The sequence below is a fragment of the Telopea speciosissima genome, chromosome 6 (genome assembly GCF_018873765.1).
Source record: "Telopea speciosissima isolate NSW1024214 ecotype Mountain lineage chromosome 6, Tspe_v1, whole genome shotgun sequence".
NCBI classification, from domain to species: Eukaryota; Viridiplantae; Streptophyta; class Magnoliopsida; order Proteales; family Proteaceae; genus Telopea; species Telopea speciosissima.
Genome location: NC_057921.1, coordinates 44,830,939 through 44,846,224, shown reverse-complemented (window position 1 = coordinate 44,846,224; position 15,286 = coordinate 44,830,939). Strand labels below are relative to the sequence as shown.

The 15,286-nt window shown below is 39.6% G+C and overlaps 1 pseudogene; it reads right to left on the bottom strand.

The window, feature by feature from the left end:
• Nucleotides 1-13,886: 13,886 nt before the first annotated feature.
• LOC122665799 lies at nt 13,887-15,175 on the bottom strand (annotated as a pseudogene).
• Nucleotides 15,176-15,286: the final 111 nt, after the last annotated feature.

The following is a 15,286-nucleotide window of genomic DNA, read 5'->3' as shown; positions in this document are numbered from 1 at the left end:
TACCCAATCAACATAATCTAGATCTTGGAGGATCTAACCCAAAACGTCAAAGGTCGTAGGTAGAGAAAGCTCAACACCAATAACTTGAACAAACCGAGGTAAGACTATAGCTCTATAACCACCAACATCTCAACATTGATCTCATTCTTTATTCCTCCCCCCCGTCCTTCCTATAGAGCAAAGTGCGATAATGATTTTATATATATGAAGAGGTATATGGCACACCGCCCACATGGGGGAAGCTAGCAGGTGACACCATTAGGGGCATGTGGTTAGCATCATATAGGTGGGGCATGGGAGTCATGTCAAAGGAGAAAAGAGAGATAGACACAATGGACGGACGCTAGCTTGAGGTGCACGTGGTGTACCCATCCTTTTTCCTTACATATTAGTTCATTGGTTTCGGATTGAAGTAGGAACCATGGACCTTTATCCGCTGCTGTAACTGGAGCGCTGCTGTGCGCATCGTGCGGCGTAGCAGCGGCCATGTGGGTACAGTGGGGCCCGTTGTGTACACATGGCCGCTGCTGCGCCGCACGATGCGCATAGCAGCGCTCCAGTTACAACAACAGATAAAAATTTTGGAACCATCCTATCTAATTTTGGGGCCAATGGGTGACTAATATGACACGTGTTCATTAATTGGACTGTGTTTATAGTTGGGTTAGGCAGTCCAAGTGGAGAATTTATAATTCCCATACCCAACTAGAAGTTGTCCCAATGTATGATGCGACCATTTCCTTCTATTTTCTATTAGGTGTCTAGCCAATTTAGGATAGGATATTAAGGTGTTTAGATTTAATATATACCATGTGGCAAATTAGATCCAATAGTATTCTAAATACATGTTAGTATCGAAACATGTATGCCGTTTCAAATCACAATTTGGTCTCCGGAATCCAATCTTAAGTCTTAAGGGGTTGGGGGTAATGGGAGACCTACAGCTAAAAGACTCCTATTTTAATTTGGAACGTTTTTATTATTCCCTTTTATTTTTTCTTATAAAAGCCACCCCACCCCGCCCCCCCCCCCCCCCCCAAAAAAAAAAAACAAAAAAAACGAAAACCAAGTTGATTCATCAGTGTTCTTTCGTCTACTATGAAACTCGACTCTAGAAGTGATGAAGCGGCGAGAAACGGTCGACTTCTTTTGGAACTTCAATTCCCTTCACCGGAAAAAGGTCAGAATCTCTCTCTCTCTCTCTCTCGTTTCATCAATACAAGATTCTGCTTATCCCAAAGATGGCTCGAATCGGACTCCACCATAATTCGGTCATAACCTTCGGATATAGCTGTAAGCAAAGCCCACTGAACGGCTGCCGAAGGAGCAGTTTTGATTTTTCCAGAATGCCGAGTGCTGTTTTATGTAATGGGTAGTTTCTATTTTTTGGATTCTTTAATTTAATTGTTTGTTAATTAAATTGTTATTAAGATTTTATTTTATTTCTCGAAGATTTGACCTCTCCAATGTCTGGACAGATTCAGTTGAGGGGTGGGATACTTACCCTATGAGAGGGTGAGAGGATCCAAGGAGAGAGAGAGAGAGAGTGAGAGACTCAATCCTATTCATCCATATTCTTCTACCTTCTATCTTCTTTTATTTCCAATCAATCTGTGTTGTGATAGATCTATCGCAAGTCTAAGTATTTTCAGATTACTGATACCTTCCATCAATTGGTGCTGGTAATTTTGTTATGTGCCTAATGGGATCTATTCTAGTGTATGAGAGCTAGATTGAATCAGCCTAGTATAAGATAGGTTAAAGGGCTTGATTTAACGCGTTCTATCACCTTGTCCATCCTTACTACCCATCTCTTAGGGATCTAATCAACAATCATATAATCCTAAGTTATTTGGTCTGAGTATATTTATTCATGCAAATCTCCAAATTTAACCCTAGTTCACGAATGGGTTATTGTTCTGTGGTGCAATTGCTGCAATATTAATATGATTTGGTTATACATGAGATCTTACCTGGGGTTAGGCCATTCGTGAGCCAATCTTACATTAGACTACCTCCCCCAATCCCTGCATGGGCCTCAAGCCCTTCGGAGCGGCCCACAACCTAAATCCTCAATACTATATAGGTTTTTTGTTTACAAGATTCTATAATTCTCTGAATTGTTTGATTTTGATTGTGGGGTTCATATATATAATTTCTCTTTCAAGAAAAAAGGTCGAATACTTCCTAATAACCCGTGCTACAACTACTAATATTAATTCTCTATATATACAAGCTAAAAAGGACATGGATGAGATGATGATGGTGAAGGTGGGTCATCCTCTGGGAGGGGAGGGACGTGGCAATCGGTGGGATGAGAAAGACCGAAGCAATCTAACCCAGATCTTCATATCCTATGATGACACTACTTCATGTATAAGGTCCATACAGAGTGCATACATCAGTCTGGATGGGAAATTACAACTTTCCAATAAACATGGCGGAAACGGACTTACTTTCACAACGGTGAGTCAACAACACATCAAACCTTAATTTCCTGTTCGATCTTCTTCAATTCTGATTCCATATATATATATATATATATATATATATATATATATATATATATATATATATATATATATATATATATATATATATAGTAGATTCATCAATGATTCTTACTTTGTTGCTTCGGACCCCTGAATTACTATCAAACCAAGTTGATTCATTAGTGTTCTTTTGTCTACTATGAAACTCGACTCTGGAAGTGACGAAGCGGCGAGAAACGGTCGACTTCTTCTGGAACTTCAGTTCCCTTCACCGGAAAAAGGTCAGAATCTCTCTCTCTCTCTCCCTCGTTTCATCAATACAAGATTCTGCTTATCCCAAAGACGGCTCGAATCGGCCTCCACCATAATTCGATCATAACCTTCGGATATAGCTGTAAGCAAAGCCCACTGAACGGCTGCCGAAGGAGCAGTTTTGATTTTTCCAGAATGCCGAGTGTTGTTTTATGTAATGGGTAGTTTCTATTTTTAGGATTCTTTAATTTAATTGTTTGTTAATTAAATTTTTATTAAGATTTTATTTTATTTCTCAAAGATTTGACCTCTCTAATGTCTGGACAGATTCAGTTGAGGGGTGGGATACTTACCCTATGAGAGGGTGAGAGGATCCAAGGAGAGAGAGAGATAGTGAGAGACTCAATCCTATTCATCCATATTCTTCTACCTTCTATCTTCTTTTATTTCCAATCAATCTGTGTAGTGATAGATCTATCGCAAGTCTAAAGTATTTTCGATTACTGATATCATCCATCAATTGCTGCTGGTAATTTTGTTATGTGTCTAATGGGATCTACTCTAGTATATGAGAGTTAGATTGGACCAGCCTAGTATAAGATAGGTTAAAGAATTTGATTTAACGCGTTCGATCACCTTGTCCATCCTTACCACCCATCTCTTTGGGATCTAATCAACAATCATATAATCCTAAATTATTTGGTCTGAGTATATTTATTCATGCAAATCTCCAAATTTAACCTTAGTTCACGAATGGGTTATTGTTCTGTGGTGCAATTGCTGCAATATTAATATGATTTGGTTATACATGAGATCTTACCTGGGGTTAGGCCATTCGTGAGCCAATCTTACATTAGACTACCTCCCCCAATCCCTGCATGGGCCTCAAGCCCTTCAGAGCGGCCCACAACCTAAATCCTCAATACTATATAGGTTTTTTGTTTACACGATTGTATAATTCTCTAAATTGTTTGATTTTGATTGTGGGGTTCATATATATAATTTCTCTTTCAAGAAAAAAGGTCGAATACTTCCTAATAACCCGTGCTACAACTACTAATATTAATTCTCTATATATAGAAGCTAAAAAGGAAATGGATGAGATGATGATGGTGAAGGTGGGTCATCCTCTGGGAAGGGAGGGACGTGGCAATCGGTGGGATGAGAATGACCGAAGCAATCTAACCCAGATCTTCATATCCTATGATGACACTACTTCATGTATAAGGTCCATACAGACTGCATACATCAATCTGGATGGGAAATTACAACTTTCCAATAAACATGGCGGAAACGGACTTACTTTCACAACGGTGAGTCAACAACACATCAAACCTTAATTTCCTGTTCGATCTTCTTCAATTCTGATTCCATATATATATATAGTAGATTCATCAATGATTCTTAATTTGTTGTTTTGGTTAATTTGTGTTTGCAGGTTGAGATAGATTATCCCTCTGTTGCGTGTGAAAACCTCCGATGCTTGGTTCGCCCACGGATGAGCCTGCAAAAACCAAGCAATGAACACGAGAGAACCGGTGTGGCTCCGGCCTAGGACACTCCGATGTTCAAGTCAGGTCTCCAATGCAACAGCGTAACTGCGTAGTAAAAAGCCAAATGATCGATGGTGTTCCATACCTGGGTATTTATAGAATGAGGAGGAGATGAGGCGGTTGGGAGAGTCCTAGTATGGTAGGAGTCCTTCTTTCGGAAGGTTCTCTCGCGTATAGCGGAGTGGAGAGCTATTTTCGGGGTCGGACTCTTATTAAGGTAAGAGTCCATGTAGAGTGCGATTCCGCGTTGCGCTGGGATCGTGGCTCGATCCTTATCCCGTGATTCTCGGGATGTGCTGACGTGGCCCGGAGGTCCCCAGTGGGGTGCTATGGCAGCTTCAGTGGAGGAGGGCTTCGGCCTCGGAGGTCGGCCCCGGGGGTCGGCAGAGGAGGTCGGCAAGGGAGGTCGGCCGGAGAGGTTGGTCTCGGCCGCAAGCTCGGCCAGGAGTCTACGGCTGACTTGTATGAGCTCGGCCTCAGCCACCGGCTAGCTCGTTCGAGTCTGGCTCTGTCAGGTGACTTATCGGAGATGGGGTCAGCCCGGTTTCCTACTCGGCCCAACTCGGTTCTCGGACTGAGGTCGGGTCGGCCATGTGGCAGCCTCTGATAGGAGGGGTGTTTTATGCCTCATCACCCTCCAAGTTTCTTACTGGTATTAGTGATTGTTACAAATATTTACCCAAATTTCCCATTGGTTTTAATATATTGAGTTCTCTCACTTTTGAAACCAACCGAAGAAAGCTTGGACCGTTTGGGAAAGAGGAAGGCAAGCACTTCTGCATTGAGATGGGAACTAAGCGATGCTGCTTTGGAGGCTTTTATGGAACTTCAGATATTTCCTATCTCTACTCAATTGGAATTTATGTGAAGCCTACCAATCCCCTTTATGATAAATCTCTTATTATTCCTTATTCCATTGTTGTAAAAGGTAGGGAAGAGTCCCATGATCAGCTGTTGGATATAATAGATAGATTAGTTTCTCAACTCCTTCTGTCAAATTTCATATATGAATTCAAATCTTCTTCTTTTTTTTTTTTTTTTTTTGTTCGTTGTAAAGGAATTCAAATCATTTATTTACTCTTTAAGTTTTATTGTTATTCTGTAATGCCTTCCTCGAGGCTTCGTCTATAAAATCAAAGTTTATTTAATTTTCTGTGATATCTTTATTTCTACATTCCTATTTTCTCTCTTTGTATTTTCCCTCTCTTCCCACCACTTGTGTAGAGTCTGTAGACACCAAATTCTTTCTAATGAAACAAATTTTATAAGAAAAATGTTGCAAAGAGCTTCAACTAAAATTGGGGACTTTTAGCTCAAAACCCATTGCCATTGATATTATGGCAACCTCAAGATTGGAATAATAGCCGTGCAATTGTCTCCATTAGCTTTCATGACATAAGTAAACTCTTTATAACAATGAAACGCTAGATTTGATCAAGAGAGGGTGTAAATTGGTCGATCCTGATCAGTTTCAGTCAGGGCTTCGACCTAATCGGTCTCCATCAATTTAAGGCCCCACATTGTTGTCACGCTATTTAGTTAATCAAGCCTCATAGGCTAGGCATGGACACATTTATATTTGATTAGTTGATCAGTTACCAGTTTATAATCTGGTTCAAGTTAGTAGGACTACACTTGGTCTTTAAACTAGTTAACTGAGCTAATTGGTTTGTAAATGGGCTGTAAATAGGCAATAAACAAGTTGATCAAGTTATAAACAGATGATCGGGGGCAATAATATATGATCAGTCTCTGTCTGTTACCAGTATTAGTCGTTCGATTCTAGTAGGGTGTTCATTAGGCTACAACCTAGCACATGAACACCCAAATAATAATCAATTCCGTTCTAACACAAAGTAAGAAAGTGAAGTTGTTACAACTTTGATTTAAAGTTTCAGGAAAATTATCAAAATGCCATCAGATGGAGATGAATATAAAAATACAAACTTTTGTAATTTTATCTACATCCTCTACTTATTTTAAGATGAAATTGTACCAATAAGATAAATACTTAATCCTCTATCTCATGGACTAACCCATGTACTATCATGTGGCAAATAATGAAGTGTTATACTTCACTAGGTGTACATATATATAATTGGTAAGTTTTGTGGGTTTCCTCTTTTGCTTGCATGCATCACAAAGGTAGTTCCAAAATCTTCTCCTTCAATTCTGATTTTGTTGTTAATGTTTTGCCTCTAAGAGGCCTGCAGCTGTTAATTTTAGTTCTCTATCGATCCCAAAAAAGGGAAGGGAAGAGAATGGAGATGATTGTCAAGGTGGGTTCATATGGGAAAAGACAAGGCAATCCCTGGAATGACAAAGGCCAAAGCATGCTAACCAATATCTTCATATCCTATGACACTATAAGGGTAAAATCCATAGAGACTGGATACATGCTGGGTGGGAAATTGCAACTATCCGATAAACATGGTGGAGATGGATTGATGTTCAAAACGGTGAGTGGTTTTCTGGGGATTTGACTCCGCTGTAGCACGACAAGGAGTATAGCGCACCATCCGACACTCTATCTCATCTCCACCCTTATTTTGATTTCCCGTCCTCTTCCACCTTGTCAGCTCAGGGAATACCTTTCTTAAATCTTAAGAAAAAGTTTTTTTTTGTAATCATGTTGATAAACCTATTTAGAACTCTTTTCATATATATTTTGTACGTTTCAAGTATAATATATAGGGAAAATGAGATGGTGCCCAAAATTGACTACCCCACCCCTTGTCGGATGCCTTTGTGCACATTTCCATTGGTCCCCATGCTGATGTAGTGGTCATGCAATTGGGCAGTGATTCCCCTCCCTAATATGAGATCTCTGTTTGTTCATGTGGGCTTTGCACCAGCGCAGGGCCAAAGATAGCGTTTGCTGGGGCAGCAATATGGATGAGATTTTTTTATTTCATGGGATAGAAAATGATAATTTTGCATGATAGGAGTGTGGGGTGGTAATTGCACGCACGTATTCTTGTATCATGGCCCAGGATTCACGAAACTGGGCAGCATTCTTTTTGCCATTCCAAAGTTTTATTATTTATACCTAAATTAGTAGAACTTGTACCAATAATACATAGGTTAAGAATGTTTCATGCGTTATTGAGACTTCTATGAAGATGTCCACAAGCACCCTCAGCTTCCCATATGGTGATTCATGGTGTAGATCTCACTGGGTAGTGGACCAGCAACCTTTTGATTCATATGTATTACTGTATTTATAGACTTGAAACTTTATGACACTCAGATCAAAGATCTGCATAGAGCAAGAATTGAGGACAAAGTGAGACAGTAGGAATAGGTGCAAGTGAATAGATACATAATAAGGGTATCTCATGGGGAACAAACACCCACATGTACTCCACCTCTAAAGTCGTCCCACAATAATTGAGAGAGAGATGAACTTAAATCAATTGTTTTATTGTTAAAATAAACATCAAGAAACACGAATAGAAAACAAAACAAAGCAGACAAAGATGACAAACAGATTTAATGTACTTCACACACCAATACAAGAACACCCACAAACTGAATATGATTTCACTATGTAAAAGAAGAAGTGGTGATTTGTCAAGAACACCCAAAAACTGCGTAAGAATTCTCACCCTGAAACTCTAGCTCGAAAATCCCCAAATTTAGCTCATTTGTTTCACTTGCTTACACAACAAGATGGTTAAAACATATAAATACTCCTCCAAACGGGTCGATCCATCTGATCGGGTTGGGTCGCCATAAAAATGTCAGAGCAAGGCAATCTTCGAAATAGGTACAATAAGGCTATCTTTGGTATAATTTTTATTTTTTATTGTTGCCTTTAAAAATGTTTTTAGTTGTGTTTGGTATCGTTTGTGGAACCTGTTCCCATTTAAAAAAGATTGAAAAAAATCAAAAACAAAAAATATATGAAAAGCCGTTTATGGTTTTTCGTTGAAAACTATTTTAGTCTATTTGTTCGGATTCTTTAATGAGCATGTGCTCATATACCCCAACATTGAAGGTTAAAATTGTAAATTGCATTTATTTTTTAAAATGGCAAGCCTCTAACTCGTCCTCCTCCTCCTTCATCGATCAAGAGAGAGATTGAGGAGAGCATGATCGCTGCTAATGCCGACACCGCCGGCGCCAGCAGCACTACCACCGGTCGCTGGTTTCTTCTCCCTCCTCTCAAGAAATTTCTCCGACGAAGATGACTTTCTATTCTCGCTTGCAGTAGATGGTAGCGTCGCCGGCTCGGAGTTCCTGAAACCAAACAGAACCAGAAAAAATTAAGTCTGACGACATGCCGATCCCCTTCGGATTTTCAATGTTTGCAACCCAATTTGCTTGAAGTTTTTTTTTTTTTTGGGGTGAATTCAGCAAGTGGTTGAACTATGGCCAAAGCCCTTAAGTTAATTAGAAAAAAAAAAAAACACACTATAAAGAAAGATTTTGAAAGCCCAGGTCGTCCTTAAACTTCATTTGCCAGAGATGTCTAAAACTATAATTTAATGGATGATTCTGCAATTTAAAATTATTGATCAGATGGGCTCTCGCAGTCGATTTGCTTGAAGTTATTTTGAAGGTTACCGGTTAATGGGATTGGGTTGCGGAGGAGGGAGAGGAGATTCTTTCTCCCTTCTGACGATACGCCGATCAACTCGAGAAGTGATTTTCTTCCTAATCACACCTTTGGATTTCTCTGATGCATCGTCTTCTTTTATCTTCACACAGCGCAGTCTCCTTCGAATAAACAGAAGAGAGATAGAGAGTGTTACCGAGTCCTCCACCGAGGATCTGATGCACAGTCCTCTGTCTGTTGAACAATCGATCCGATGAATCCATGAGAAAGGGATAAGGGAAGAAACCAAAGGTTTTTCAATTCATTGCTTCGTAATAGCAAATCCGATAAGCATAACAATGGAAATCTTTTTTTGTTTTTTAACTTTTCTCATCCCTTTCCGTTTTCCAAGAAGGAAGATGGGTGGAGAGGGAATATCTTCATACACCATTTCTTCAAAAAAACCATTCTACACATGATCATACCAAACTGTTTTTCATTTTTATATTCTATTATGCCTAATGTTTACCAAATGATTTTTAGTTTTTGATCAAAAATGATTTTCATTAATGATTTTTGTTAAATAGACAAAAATCAAAAATAAAAACTATACCAAAGATAGCCTAATTCGAGACACAAGACATTTATAATAAAGAATTTGACACTAGTTTCAATTTTTGTGTGGCCTCAACCCCACCCTTGGAAAGTTGGAAAGGTTCAGAGGTGCGACGGTCTTTTTGTAATAGACAACACTGTTAGTGTTTTTTTTCTCATTAATTTAATATAAAATCTATCAAAATAGAATAAGTTGGGAGCACGTACGTAGGTCTTGCCACCGCCCACCTTTTCTCTGTATCACTTTATTATCATGAAAGGCTTACGGCAAACCAATACGTCATCCATAACCCAACAAGTTGCCACCCAAATTGAGTCACACTCTTTCTTTCCTATTTTAAACTTAAATTCATTTTACTATAAAATGGAACTAGCCACTTTACTTCCAATCAAATACTAATTACTAATTTTATTTTTTTGGTTTCACCTAATTTGGCACTCAACCTATTATTTCAATTAAAAATATGTGATTCGTTTCTTTTGATTTTCTACATGCAAATGTCTTCCAAAGGTAAGTGATAGGATGGAGCTAATAAAAGTCAATGGTATGACTGATCCCTTACAAACGAAGGAAAGAAACAAAGACAAAATTAAAAGGTCAATAAAGCCTAAAAGGATGTTCCTTTCATTAACCTTTCTTTCTTTCTTTATCAAATTCCAAGCAATGGCTCAAAGTTTTCTTCTTCTTCTTCTTCTTCTTCTTCTTGGATATTACTTGGAGTCTCTTGCAAGAAAGCATATCCGTTCATTCTTCTGTCTTAATTGAGGAGAAAATTGTCATGGTTTGAATCGCCGGAATCGGTTGATCTAGGCCTATTTTGATTATACGTTTAATTGAGTCCAACTGAGTTAGATTTCTAGTCCGCTGAGTGAACCTCAACATCAAAGACCGATCCCAAACCAAGTTTAGGGTTGGATCAAGTGCTGTTCAGAAAAACCACTGAACCAGGCAGTTTTGGAATGTGGTGGTTAAACCATTTATCCGGTTCACCAACCGAAAATGTGGTAGTCAAAATAATTTTCTATGAAGATTTCAATCATATATACTAGCTAGTCTAATTACTCTGATCATTGACCCTTGATTGATACCCAACTTCGGTCGGCCGACATTTTTTCTAAGCCGTTGTACCACATGATCTAAAATGGTCCAATCGCAGACCGGTTCATCTAGAAACCGGACCCAATTAAGTTTCGCCAAACCCCTTCTTTGAATTGGAGCCGTTAAAATTTCATTCCTCTAATAATGGTTTAAGTTCACGTTTATGCTTGTATTACACACGTGCTTTCTTCGTTATTAAGAAAATCAAATACAATTAAACTAAGTAAGGGTTACATAAGTCAAAAGCCAATGGTTATATATACTACCTCTCATCGATATCCAACAACATCAGAACTAATCAAATTAATTTCTCTTGCTAGTTATGGGTGATGTAATGGCTTATCCAAAGCTAATTAAGAGGGAAGCTGAAGCTAAAGATCAGGGATCCTCTCATGGTGGTGGCTGGAAGACTATCCATATCGATTGCGAGGATTCCGCCATGAGGTGGCAACCAGTTAAGATAGAGATTATGAGAGGAGATGATGTCAATGAATTGGCTGAAACTTTCATCAAGGGCTTCCGTAAGCAGTTAGAGCATCAGAGAGAGAGGAGTTGATGATCGTGAAGAAAGCATGAAGAAAATTATGTTTTAGCTAGTAAGCTTAATTAATTTGTTGATTAGATTAGATTAATCCACCACACACATATGATTTAGTCTGTAAGGTTAGTATTAATTAAGAAGAAAGATAATCTTTATTTCAGGTTCTTTATATATATATAGTTGCAGATATTTACCTCTATCTTGTACTCTTAATTATCTCTTATATATAGCATCTGTTTTACAAAAGCTGTACTTGGTCGGTTTTAATTGGTGGCCATACCTCAAAGCTATTCTTCTTAGTTTCTCCATCAATTAGACAAAGATTCTAAGTGCATGGCCACTGCACTAGCGCGGCCAATGAGGAGATCCGCAGATGCATCCAATATTTTTTTACTAAAAAAATCTAAATATTAAAGAAAATGATTAGCGCATTTGGTTGGTGCCTTGTCTTTAGAGTGCAGGTTCTTAGGAGGTCACTAGTTGGACTTTTCTATCTTCATCTTGTGCCATGCATAAGTTTGATTCGCCCCTCCTCAACAACTTCCCCTTCCTTGGCCGGAGTTCCTAACTGCCACATGGCAGTTTAATTGGTGCCATGGTTTGGTGGGCATACTATCAAAATTACGAGTTGACCGGATCATGTACTTATACAAGTACCATCCAAGGCTTTCTAGGGCTACTCACATGGAATCCACTCCTATGGATATATCCTACTATTGTTGGTGAACTCTTTAAATTTCACCAATTGTCACTTGGTAGGAAGTGTTGGAAATTAGTTGGTCCATTTATTTTTCAATTGATTCTGAGTGATTTGTGTGAATTGGGATGTAAATTCAATGACTCGATTCGATCAATTTCGGATTTATTGTGTGATCGATCTTTAAATATATTCCAATTATTCTGACTCCTACACAACAGATTTTAGAAGTTTGGTTGTGTAAGCCAAGACCGGGTTTGTTTAAATTGAATATAGACCGGTGTTCCCTTGGCAGCCCTGGAAGAGCAGGAGTTGGTGGAGTGTTTTCATGATGAGGAAGGAAAAGTGATTTTCTCCTTTAATGCATATCTTGGAGTTGGTACTAATAAATAATTATGCTGCTAAAATGGAAAGTCTGGTCCAAGGTATTGGTAATCCTTTTGGGAAAATTATCCTTTCGAATTCTCTATAGCTCAGTAGTGCTAGTGTGGATGTCTGACACGTGACAGTTCAGACATCCAACGGTCTGAGCTCAACATACTTAATGAGTTCGGACTATTGGATGTTCGAACTGCCGCATAACAAACATCCATACCAGCACTGCCGCACTGCCAAGTTATAAGAAATTGAAGAGGACTTTTGCTAAACAACTGAGAATGCAACACTTGTGGATTAAATGTGATTCGTCGGCTGTGGTTAGGTGCTATGACGTAGTTTGTGAATCAGTCGAAGTTATACAGCAAAGAATGATTTGGTGTAGGTGTGGTGCGGTCACCTTCCCTAAATGATATGTATTTTGGAATAGAAACCGAATTCAACCAAACCAAACAACCTATTAGAATATATTAGGACCGATAGGGACAAACACACTTAAATCTTATAGATATTGTTTACTTTCCAGCGTCAAATCTGAAAGAGGTATGGAAAGCAAGTTGGATCTTTATTCTTTTCACATTTGGCTTGAAAGGAACTAACTCAAGTCGCTTTGAAGTAATATCAAAAACCTCTTCCCATATATTTTCTTTATTAGTCATTAAAGAAGTGTTGGAAGCAGCTCCGAAGATGAAATGCTCAGTTAATTCTGTGCGTGATTCTCTCGATGTTAGACTATGTATGAGGCAGATGAAATTTTGCTGCTATCTGGTTGCAGGAATGTTCCCGTTACCCGGTTCAAAGCTAAAGAAATGAAATTTAAGAAGGCATTTGTTAAGCCAAAGGGGAAGTGAATTATTCCATTTCTTTGGGTGCAAGCCCAGAGCAACTTGGGTAGCAGCAAAATTTTTCCGTATGAGGCTGATGTTTCCTTGGCTTTATGCTTTTAGAATCTTGGAGGTTATTTGGTGTAAACCTATAAAAAGGGTGGATCAAGATGAATGTTGACGGGTGCTCTCAAGGAATCCAGGTAGGGCGGGTGTATTATATATTTTTAGGGACCATGAGGGTCTCCTTGTAGGTGTTTTCAACAACTTTTTGGGTGTTGATGCTAATTTTGAAGCACAGCTTTCAGCTCTCCTTCTCAGGTTTAAAAAGGCCAAAAAGATATTGCCGGGTTTGCCTAACTTTGTGGGTGGAATGTGACTCATCATCAGTGGTTGGGTCAATAGTCCAATTCGGTTTCATGGTTGCTCTGAAATCTTTTCTTGCTTCTATTACATGGAACATAACACATTGTTTTAGAGAGGCTATTGGAATGGCAGACATCCATGCCAAAGAGGCTGCTATTCATATCAGGAACATCTGAAACTTTTTCTAATGTGCATACCTCTGCTAGCTCAATCTCGTCATAAATTTTGATTTGTTTATTAGAATTTGATTTTTGGGTAATTTATACATACCATCCCTGAGGTTTGAAAAAGGGATGATTTTATCCTCCAATTTTAAAAAATTCTACATAACTTCTGAGGTTTACAAACGATATCAAATAAATCCATTCCGTCAGTTTATGAGTATCACCATTAAAATCAAAAGGTAAAATGATAAAAATGCCCTTTCAAGAAAAACAAAAAAAACAAAAAAAAACCTGCCAACTCATCTTCCCCAAATCGATTGGGGAAGATGAGTTACAAGTATCCCCATCGATTGCTCCATACATGGCTTTTAATGGAACATCTCCGGTGAGTTTCCGGTGTTAATTTGGATTAACGAAACTACGGTTTGAATCTTCCCCTTCCTCGATACCCCATTATGGTCCCTCTCCGAACCCTGAGCTGCAGCTACTGTTGTTGTTGTTGTTCCTGCAAGGTTTGATTTCCTGTTGCTAACAGGATTTCCCCTAAATCCGGATTTCTTTGTCCCAAACACGGTCTGATAGGAGGTTGAGTTACCCAACAACCTTGGAGGTAGTGATGGCGGTGGTTTCGGAAATGGGTGTTGGGCAGAATTCAAATACTGGTTGTTTCTTCTTCTGCCATGGCCGTCTGGGCGACTGAACTCAATTATTACTCGCTTCCCGTGAATTTCCTTCCCATTCATTTCTGAAAGAGCCTCAGCAGCATCTCTGATATCAAAGAACTCCACGAACCGCTGGTGCTGCTTCAATGGCGTTTCTGTCAATTCCTTCACAGGCCCAAAAGCTTCAAAAATTCCTCTGAGCTTGGTGGAACAGATCTCCAAATCCAAATTAAAAATCTCGAGCAAACCTTGATTATGTGCGTCGGGCCCAGCTGATATACCAGGTACAGTAAACTGAGCCCAGACAACCCGGCCAGCGATTAGGTCAGGCACCGGTGGAGGCAAAGGTGAGGCAAAATTCTCTAACCCTAGGACAAATTTATTTGGAGTTTCTGGAGAGTGGTGTAATGTTGCCTCAACCTGCTCTGTTGCTGCATGTGTTGCTCTTGTATCTCCACCAACGCCGCCTGCGCATGCCTCACATCATAGAAGTGAACAGTAACAATCCCATCCGGCAATTTCTCCATCTGCACCGACCTCACCTCCCCAAAAACTTCTAATTCTCTACGGATCGTAGTTTCACTCACGTCCGTTGGCACCGAACTCAGAAGTAAAGCTCTGGTGGCCGTCGGTGAAGGCAGGGGTAGCGTTGACGGTGACGGTGGTGGTGGTGGTGGTGGTGGTGGTGGCGGTGGTGGTGGAGGAGGAGGAGGAGTCTGATTTGCTCTAGTGGGTCTAACGTACGGCGCTGAAGCTGGCAGCCACTGATAGTAACCCATGGTCCCATTGTAGAAGGGCATCATTGGAGGCCACGGAATAGTACTAGTAGAAGTACTAGTGGTTGGGTATAAACTAGAAGAAGAAGGGTAAGGACAGTATATTTGCGGTGGTTGAAGGAGCGCAACCTGGGACGGCGTAAAAGATTTTCTAGGCCTGAACTCCTGCGCCTGAGGATCCAAGTGTCCAGGAAAACTAAAAATTCGGGTTTCGTCCATGGAGATAGGCAATCACAGTTTCTGAAATTGCCGGAGAAGTAGACTGCGAGAGTATTTCGGCTATAAAATTTGGCTCCGAAGCTTTACAGCTACAGTGATTGCTTTTGGCTC